The following is an 11,231-nucleotide window of genomic DNA, read 5'->3' on the forward strand; positions in this document are numbered from 1 at the left end:
CCATTCATTCAACTGTGCGATAAACTTTCTTTGGTACTTTCTGAGTACCATGGTGACCACGGGTAATGGCCGGGGAATCCTGGTTCGATTCCGGTCCAGAGTGGGAGCCTAAGAAACGGCTACCACCAACACACATCCAAGGAAGGCCGCAGGCACGCTGTGGGCAAAGGAGCAGGAACGGCTACCACCACACATCCAAGGAAGGCAGCAGGCATGGCAATGTACGTCCTGAGGTAATGACCAAAAATAACAATACAGGAGAACTTTCGAGGCCCTGCTGTATTTGAGATGAATCAACTTTAAATCCTTTAACAAGAATCTGTTATGGAGGACAATGATGACACCACTTGCCTTTCATGAGAATCTGTTCTGGAGGGCAAGTCTGCCATCCAATCAAGTGAAAGGTATGCACTGACTGCCAGGTATAATACAATGTGCAGTCAGATGCAGTGAAAGGTATGCAGTGACTGCAAACAGCCATTTGTGTAGTGACGGCCGTGCTGGACTGGTGCGCACCATGACAAGAGTTCAGGTGATGGCGGCTTTCCAGCCCATATGGTTGCCGGGCTGAAGTAGCTGAATGACAGAACAGTGCCTGTCCAGCTGATCAAATTTTGTTTCTCCACAATAAAGCAACGACCTTATTATCTCATATAGCCGGCGGTCATTGCTTAATTGTGATACGCAAGCCCCTTCACCGCGGCAAGTTAATGATCACGAAGGGGAATGGGTACATGTACATGCCTTTTGTTTTGCTGTTGCAGGCTTGCAGCTGCAGTGCAGCCAGAAAAATTAGGCAGGCATGTACACGCACCAGAAAAATTATTATAGCGGCCGCTGCTAGCTGCGGCCTTAAAACTTCAGGAATCCGCCTGGTGTCCTGGACCCTGTTGGTGGTGGCGGAGAAGGCAGTGAAGTGGCCTGTGGGCAGAAATGCTGTGTGGGGAGCGACTTAGTCTTGGGGCAGGCAGTCACACAGCGTGCAGGCAGAGATGCTGTGTGTGGACTGACTTAGTCTTTGGGCGAACAGTAGCTCTCTGGGATCCATGCCTCATTCATTTTGATAAAGGTGAGGTACTGAACACTTTTGTGACTTAGGCGACTTCTCTTCTCAGTGACAATGCCTCCAGCTGCGCTGAAGGTCCTTTCTGACAGGACGCTTGAGGCAGGGCAAGACAGAAGTTCGATGGCAAATTGGGACAGCTCTGGCCACAGGTCAAGCCTGCGCACCCAGTAGTCCAAGAGTTCATCGCTGCTCACAGTGTCTACATCCACACTAAAAGCCAGGTAGTCGGCTACCTGCCGGACCAGGCTTTGGTGGAGGGTGGATCCAGAAGGGCTAAGGCGAGGTGTTGGACTAAAGAATGTCTGCATGTCCAACATCACCATGAGATCGCTGGAGCGTCCTGTCCTTGCCTGCATGGACATGGGAGAAGGATTACTGGCAGTGGTACCTTTATTCCGTTGTGCTGTGACATCGCCCTTAAACGCACTGTAAAGCATACTTGCCAGCTTGTTCTGCATGTGCTGCATCCTTTCTGCCTTCAGGTGAGTTGGTAACATGTCCGCCACTTTGTGCCTATACTGAGGGCAGAGCCGGGACAAGGTCCCCCAGCGCCCAAGGCTGAGACACCAAAGTGCGCCTCTCCATCCCTTCCACCCCAGCCATCACACACTGATTACTGACCCAGGGCCGCCAACCCCCCCCCCCCCCCCCCCCCAACACCTTAATCTCTAGTTATCTGACTTGCAGTCACTGCCATGCATCCCTTTTCTTTTTTCTCTCTGCTTCAAACACAATAGGGGAATGATGGCTGAGTGAGTTGTGCGCCCCCTCCTACACTGCACCCTGAGGCTGGAGCCTCTCTCGCCTTTGCCTCGGCCCGGCCCTGACTGAGGGTCTAGTAGCATTGCCACCCAGTACAGGTCATTCCCCTTGAGTTTTTTTATACGGGCGTCCCTCAACAGGCTGGACAGCATGAAAGACGCCATCTGCACAAAGTTGGATCCAGACTTACTAACCATCTCCTCTTGCTCTTCCTCAGTGACATCAAGTAAGTCCTCCTCCTCCCCCCAGCCACGAACAATACCACGGGAACGTTGAGCAGCACAAGCCCCCTGCGACACCTGCTGCGGTTGTTCTTCTGCCGCCGCCTCCTCCAACGAAACACCTTCCTCATCATCCGAGTCTGACTCCTCTTCCCCACACGACTCTTCCTCCTCCTCCCCCCTCTGTGCTGCCGCAGGTGTTGAGGAAAAATCTGGTTCTGATGAAAATTGCTCCCACAGCTGTTCCTGCCGTAACTGTTCCTCTTCACACTCCTCCACAGCTTGATCCACCACTCTACGCACGGCGCGCTCCAGGAAGTAAGCGTACGGGATCAAGTCACTGATGGTGCCTTCACTGTGACTCCCCAGGTTGGTCACCTCCTCAAACGGCCGCATGAGCCTGCATGCATTTCGCATCAGTGCCCAGTTGTTGGGCCACAACATCCCCATCTCCCCAGATTGTGTCTTGATGGCTTTCTCCTGTTCTAGCAGGCGAGAGAACATGACCAGGGTCTAATTCCAGCGAGTCAGGCTATCACATATCAAGCGTCTCACCGGCAAGTTTTTTCTCTGCTGAATGTCCGCAAAGCGTGCCATGGCCATGTAAGACCGCCTGAAATGCCCACACAACTTCCTGGCCTGCTTCAGGACGTCCTCTAAGCCTGGGTACTTTGACATAAATCTTTGAATGACTAGATTCAGCACATGTGCCATGCAGGGTACATGTGTCAGCTTTCCCAAATTCATAGCGGAAAGGAGATTTCTGCCGTTGTCACACACCACGTTGCCGATCTCCAGCTGGTGCGGGGTCAGCCACTGATCCACCTGTTTGTTAAGAGCAGCCAGGAGAGCTGCTCCAGTGTGACTCTCCGCTTTGATGCAAGACATGTCTAAGATGGCATGACACCGTCGTACCTGGCATGCAGCATAGACCCCAGGGAGATGGGGCTGTGTAGCTGGAGAGGAGATCGCGGCACCAGCCAAGGAGGAGGAGGAGGATGACAACAGTGAAGAGGATGTAGCAGACGGAGAGGAGGTGGCAGGAGGCCTGCCTGCAACTCGTGGAGGTGTCACAAGTTGGTCCGCTGCACAGCCACGTATTCCTTGCTTGTCAGCAGTCACCAGGTTGACCCAATGGGCTGTGTACGTAATGTACCTGCCCTGACCGTGCTTGGCAGACCAGGCATCCGTGGTCAGATGGACCCTTGACCCAACACTGTGTGCCAGAGATGACACCACTTGCCTCTCAACTTCACGGTACAGTTTGGATATCGCCTTTTTAGAGAAATAAATGCGGCCTGGCATCTTCCACTGCGGTGTCCCAATGGCCACAAATTTACAGAAAGCCTCAGAGTCCACCAGCTTGCGGTTTTGCCACGCCAGCTGTCAGACGCCGAGCAAGGGGGTGACTGGCAGAAATTGGCTTCTTCCGCTCAAAGATTTCCTTCACGGACACCTGGCTGCTGTAGGCAGAGGAGCAGGAACCGCTCAAGGGCAGAGACGGAGTGGAGGAGAGTGGCTGTGAAGGAGCAAGCGAGAAAGCGGCTGAAGATGCTGCACCTGAAGGAGGAAGAGGAGAAGGAGGGTGGCTTTTCTTTTGTGTGCTGCTTTTTCTCAGGTGCTCTTCCCATTGCAGTTTGTGCCTTTTCTCCATGTGCCTTCGTAAGGCACTTGTCCCTATGTGAGTGTTGGCCTTTCCACGGCTCAATTTTTGGAGGCAGAGACAACAGATGGCATTGCTCCGATCTGAGGCAGACACATTAAAAAATTTCCAAACCGATGAGCCCCCCTGGGGTGATGGCACTATGGTGGCATCAGCAGCTGACGTTGAAGGGCATGTTGGCTGGCTGTACATAGGTGGCGATACATGGCACCGGACACTGCCACCAGCTGTTTCTGACGACAAGCTCCCCCTGCTTCTTTCAGGAACTCGTCTCCTCCTACTCCTCTCTGTCTCCCCCTCTGAACTGTCCCATTGTTCATCTCCTCTATTGGGAACATACGTGGCATCCATATAATCGTCATCATCATAATCATCCTGCCCAGCTTTGCTTTCCTCAGACACCTCCAAAACTGCACCAACAGCAGGAACTTCATCATCCTCCTCCTCACACATTACATCCATAGTGTCGCCTAACTCACACATATGAGGTGGTGTAACTTGCTTAGCGCCTACATCTTGTTGTAGCAGTAGTGGCTGTGAATCAGTGATTTCACCACCAAATAACTCCTGCAAAGTGTCAAATGCAGCGGATGTGGTGCTTGTAGTAGCGCTGGTGGCTGCGGAAGATGGGTGTGCTGTGTTAACCTCCCTGCCGGTTATCCCGAGCTCAGCTCGGGGTAACCTGCCGCGGAGGATTCCTCAGGCCCTGCTGGGCCGATTTGCATAATTTTTTTTTTGTTACACGCAGCTAGCACTTTGCTAGCTGCGTGTAACTTACGATCGCCGCCGCTCCGCGCCGATTCGCCGCAACCCGCCGCATCAGAGGGTGCCCCCCCCGAGACCCGTGCACTGCCTGGCCAATCAGTGCCAGGCAGCGTCAAGGGGTGGTTCGGGACTCCCTCTGACGTCACGACGTCGATGACATCGGTGACGTCATCGCGCCCGTCGCCATGGCGACGGGGGAAGCCCTCCTGGAAATCCCGTTCAGAACGGGATTTCCGGATGGGTAAATGCGCCGGCGGCGATCGGCGCATTCGGGGGGACGCCGCAGGGAGGGGGGGAAGCATGTAGCTAGCGCTAGGCTAGCTACATGCTAAAAAAAAAAAAAAAAAAGCCAAAAAACACCCTCCCTGCCGTGCGCAGCATTTTTTTATAACGGCAGGGAGGTTAAATAGTCAACCACGTCATGACGATCTTGGGAAGTGATGGCACATGCCTTCTTCTGGGCACTGTACTTTGGGCCAGGGCCGCACAAAATCACATCAACACGACCTCGCACAGACCTGCCGGGTGGCCTTCCTCTGGGTCTGCCTCTACCTCTTCCTCTACCTGTTTTGTCCATATCGGGGGGATGAAGTGAAAGGTATGTACTGACTTGACTAATACAATGTGCAGTCACACAGGTGCAGTTAACAGGTATGCACGGAGTGGTATATCACACTGCGTGCACTCACGTAGGTAGGTGTATATCACACTGCATGCACTCAGGTAGGTGGGTGCACTGAACACAACAGGTAGGTATATGCAGTGATGAGGTGGGTGCACTGAATACAACAGGTAGGTATATGTAGTGATGAGGTGGGTGCACTGAACACAACAGGTAGGTATATGCAGTGATGAGGTGGATGCACTGAACACAACAGGTAGGCATATGCAGTGATGAGTTGGGTGTACTCAACACAACAGGTAGGTATATGCAGTGATGAGGTGGGTGCACTGAACACAACAGGTAGGTATATGCAGTGATGAGGTGGATTCACTGAACACAACAGGTAGGTATATGCAGTGATGAGGTGGGTGCACTGAACACAACAGGTAGGTACTGTATATGCATTAATGGGTATTACAATGTGCACCTGTCACACACACACAGGTAGCGGACAGGCCCAGTGACTCTGTGTGCGCTCACGTAGCGTAGGTAGGTGGGTGCACTGTGAACAACAGGTAGGTAGTTATATGCAGTGATGAGTATTACAATGTGCACCTATCACACACACAGGTAGTCACTGAATGTGCTGATGGGCTGCTGGCAGTGGCACACACAGTATGAATTATCAAAGCTGTCTATAATGCAACACAAGTGTCAGTGGGACACACACAAAAAAAATAGATCACAAGAACAAGATTAGCTCTCAAAAGAGCTGTTGTGGGGTGCTATTTTAGCAATAAGAATCAGCCAGGAGCAAGCTAACAAGCCTACAAGAACCTAACTAATCTTTCCCTATGAGAGAGTCTGATGCAGCTTTCCCTTCTCTAATTAATGCAGGCACACGAGTAAGTATAATGGCTGGCGGGGCCTGCGTTTTATAAGGGGGGGGGGGACAGTGGCTCCAGGAAGGAGTGTAGCCTGATTGGCTACAATGTGCCTGCTGACTGTGATGTAGAGGGTCAAAGTTGACCCTAATGGTGCACTATGGGGGCAAGCCAAACTTCCAGGAAAATTTGCGGTTCTCCGCGATTGCGAACCCCGGAAGTTCGCTGGGAACCGTTCGGGCCATCTCTAGTTAGAATGAGGCTGTTGGCACCGCTATAAGGAATGAAAGGCTTTCCTCTCTGGATGGCTTCCATTGTGGTGCCCGTGGTGTTCCCATTAAAGAGAATCTGTACTCTAACATTTTTACAGCAAAAAGCATACCATTCTATTCATTATGTTCTCCTGGGCCCCTCTGTGCTGTTTCTGCCACTCTCTGCTGCAAACCTGGCTTGTAATTAACAGTTTTAGGCAGTGTTTACAAACAAACTAACCAGCTTCTGATTGCACGCACAAAGTCCGGAAATGTCACATAGGGTTTAATGTCGTTGTGCGCGTAAATTTTACGCACGTAAAAGTTTACGCACAGGTTTATTTTATCACGCCTAAACTGAGTTTAAGCATGATAATGGGCTTTTCACCTGCGTGCTAGCAGTTAGCGCGGCTTTGTGAATCAAGCCCTATGTCTTTACACAGGCACACTTCTACATATCCTCTGACTGCTGGAGAGAATGCCTTCACACAGGCACACTTCTACATATCCTCTGACTGCTGGAGAGAATGCCTTCACACAGGCACATCTCTACATATCCTCTGACTGCTGGAGAGAATGCCTTCACACAGGCACACTTCTACATATCCTCTGACTGCCGGAGAGAATGCCTTCACACAGGCACACTTCTACATATCCTCTGACTGCTGGAGAGAAGGCCTTCACACAGGCACACTTCTACATATCCTCTGACTGCTGGCGAGAATGCCTTCACACAGGCACAATTCTACATATCCCCTGACTGCTGGAAAGAATGCCTTCACACAGGCACACTTCTACATATCCTCTGACTGCTGGAGAGAATGCCTTCACACAGGCACAATTCTACACATCCTCCGACTGCTGGAGAGAACGCCTTCACACAGGCACACTTCTACATATCCTCTGACTGCTTGAGAGAACACCTTCACACAGGCACACTTCTACATATCCTCTGACTGCTGGAGATAATGCCTTCACACAGGCACACTTCTACATATTCCCTGACTGCTGGAGAGAATGCCTTCACACAGGCACACTTCTACATATCCTCTGACTGCTGGAGAGAATGCCTTCACACAGGCACACTTCTACATATCCTCTGACTGCTGGAGAGAATGCCTTCACACAGGCAAACTTCTACATATCCTCTGACTGCTGGAGGGAAGGCCTTCACACAGGCACACTTCTACATATCCTCTGACTGCTGGCGAGAATGCCTTCACACAGGCACAATTCTACATATCCCCTGACTGCTGGAAAGAATGCCTTCACACAGGCACACTTCTACATATCCTCTGACTGCTGGAGAGAATGCCTTCACACAGGCACACTTCTACATATTTCCTGACTGCTGGAGAGAATGCCTTCACACAGGCACACTTCTACATATTCCCTGACTGCTGGAGAGAACGCCTTCACACAGGCACACTTCTACATATCCTCTGACTGCTTGAGAGAACGCCTTCACACAGGCACACTTCTACATATCCTCTGACTGCTGGAGAGAATGCCTTCACATAGGCACACTTCTACATATTCCCTGACTGCTGGAGAGAATGCATTCACACAGGCACACTTCTACATATTCCCTGACTGCTGGAGAGAATGCCTTCACACAGGCACACTTCTACATATCCTCTGACTGCTGGAGAGAATGCCTTCACACAGGCACACTTCTACATATCATCTGACTGCTGGAGAGAATGCCTTCAAACAGGCACACTTCTACATATCCCCTGACTGCTGGAGAGAATGCCTTCACACAGGCACACTTCTACATATCCTCTGACTGCTGGAGAGAATGCCTTCACACAGGCACACTTCTACATATCCTCCGACTGCTGGAGAGAATGCCTTCACACAGGCACACTTCTACATATCCTCTGACTGCTGGAGAGAATGCCTTCACACAGGCACACTTCTACATATCCTCTGACTGCTGGAGAGAACGCCTTCACACAGGTACACTTCTACATATCCTCTGACTGCTGGAGAGAATGCCTTCACACAGGCGCACTTCTACATATCCTCTGACAGCTGGAGAGAATGCCTTCACACAGGCACACTTCTACATATAATCTGACTGCTGGAGAGAATGCCTTCACACAGGCACACTTCTACATATCCCCTGACTGCTGGAGAGAATGCCTTCACACAGGCACACTTCTACATATCCTCTTACTGCTGGAGAGAATGCCTTCACACAGGCGCACTTCTACATATCCTCTGACTGCTGGAGAGATTGCCTTCACACAGGCACACCTCTACATATCCTCTGACTGCTGGAGAGAATGCCTTCACACAGGCACACTTCTACATATCCTCTGACTGCTGGAGAGAATGCCTTCACACAGGCACACCTCTACATATCCTCTGACTGCTGGAGAGAATGCCTTCACACAGGCACACTTCTACATATCCTCTGACTGCTGGAGAGAATGCCTTCACACAGGCATACTTCTACATATAATCTGACTGCTGGAGAGAAGGCCTTCACACAGGCACACTTCTACATATCCTCTGACCACTGGAGAGAATGCCTTAACACAGGCACACTTCTGCATATCCTATGACTGCTGGAGAGAATGCCTTCACACAGGCACACTTCTACATATCCTCTGCTGGAGAGAAGGCCTTCACACAGGCAAACCTCTACATATCCTCTGACTGCTGGAGAGAATGCCTTCACAGCCAGGCACACTTCTACATATCCTCTGACCACTGGAGAGAATGCCTTCACACAGGCACACTTCTACATATCCCCTGACTACTGGAGAGAATGCCTTCACACAGGCACACTTCTACATATCCTCTGACTGCTGGAGAGAATGCCTTCACACAGGCACACTTCTACATATCCTCTGACCACTGGAGAGAATGCCTTCACACAGGCACACTTCTACATATCCTCTGACTGCTGGAGAGAATGCCTTCACACAGGCACACTTCTACATATAATCTGACTGCTGGAGAGAAGGCCTTCACACAGGCACACTTCTACATATCCTCTGACCACTGGAGAGAATGCCTTAAAGGGGAACTGAAGAGAGAGGTATATGGAGGCTGTCATGTTTATTTCCTTTTAGACAATACCAGTTGCCTGGCAGCCCTGCTGATCCTCTGCCTCTAATACTATTAGCCATAGCCCCTGAACAAGCATGCAGCAGATCAGGTGTTTCAGTGGTTCAGACTTATAAGTCTGATCTGACAAGACTAGCTGCATGCTTGTTTCTGGTTTTAATCAGATACTACTGCAGAGAAATAGACCGGCAGGGCTGCCAGGCAACTGGTATTGATTAAAAGGAAATAAACATGACAGCCTCCATATACCTCTCTCTTCAGTTCCCCTTTAACACAGGCACACTTCTGCATATCCTATGACTGCTGGAGAGAATGCCTTCACACAGGCACACTTCTACATATCCTCTGCTGGAGAGAAGGCCTTCACACAGGCAAACCTCTACATATCCTCTGACTGCTGGAGAGAATGCCTTCACACAGGCACACTTCTACATATCCTCTGACTGCTGGAGAGAATGCCTTCACACAGGCACACTTCTTCATATCCTCTGCTTCTCAAATGTTTAAACTCATATCTGCAATAGTAGAAGAACGTATTCCTCCTTCACCTATGTTAGCCCTCTTCCTCATAGATCTAGACCAGTTCCCGTGCAATTAACATTAGCCATCACCTACATAATATGTGCAGCTAGACATCTACTTGTGTCAAATTGGAACTAGCCTAATATCCCCTCCATTTCCCATGTAACTAACCTTGTTGACTATAATCTTAAAATGGAACATCTGGTGAAGTCCCGGAACAATCAAAACACTTGGCTAGACAGATGGGCCAAATAACATAAATACATTTTTCATGCTTACAGCACAGCCCAATGAACTCATTGAAGATTTATGAGCGGTGTAGAGGTTCATCCCTCTCCCCCCCTTCCCTTGCCTTAGTTTTCCCTTTGTGCTACCTGTTCTCACATTTTGGCATATCCAGATCTATCTGACTATACTCAGGCATGAGATCTGGTTCCCTGCTGCTGGTGATTACTGGTTTAATTAGTAATATAGTAGAATTTAAGAATTATTTCTTATATGTTATCAATACAGTAGGCTACAACTTACTCCACTTCTGGTAAGAGATAGATATATCCAGGGGCGTTTCTAGGGTCCTTGGAGATCGGGGGCACCAGGTGGGGAGGTACGTCGCGGCAAAAATGGGCATGGCCACGAGGTGAGTTGGCGTGGCCATGGGTGGGGCCAAATGTACACGAACTTAGCAGTGGTGTAAGCTACAGATAACGGGCCTGCCCATCGAAATATTGGATGGAGCCCCCTGTCCTTTATTTAGATAATTTACAATCAGTATAGGCATAGATCAAAGATGTATACGCACATACAATTTTGATTGGTCAATCACTGACCCCCAATTTCAACACCCCCGTGCAGTAAGCGGGCCAACAGACAATGAATTTTATGAACAGAGCTAAAATTGGCTAATCAAAGTTGTATGTGTGTACCAGGCTTTACAGCTAATACTGTACATACTGAAAGTAGCAGGGATCAGCATACAATACAGCTGGTTTACAATCAGTAAAGGCACAGAGTACCACCTTACACTGTACACACTGGAGGTAAATCAGCACACAGTGCAGGCACTAGAGAACAGCGTATACTGTACATACTGTAGGCAGCAGAATTCAGCACACTGCAGCTAGCGTGCCAAAAATATGAGGATCACGTTGCGCGGCGTGCTTATCGCGCCACACCGAAAAATGGGTGGGCCATGGACCAGAATATAGGTGTGGTAACGGGTGGAGACAAATTTCCATGAACCTAGCAATGGTGGGACATTAGATTATGACAGTGGTGGCGAACCTTTTGGAGGCCGAGTGCCCAAACTGCAACCCAAAAGTCACTTATCTATCGCAAAGTGGCAACAGCAATTTAAACTAAATACTGTACAAATGTTTTAACTTATACATGAACATTATGAAAAATGCAAATTG

Source organism: Hyperolius riggenbachi, chromosome 10 (genome assembly GCF_040937935.1).
Source record: "Hyperolius riggenbachi isolate aHypRig1 chromosome 10, aHypRig1.pri, whole genome shotgun sequence".
Taxonomy (NCBI): domain Eukaryota; kingdom Metazoa; phylum Chordata; class Amphibia; order Anura; family Hyperoliidae; genus Hyperolius; species Hyperolius riggenbachi.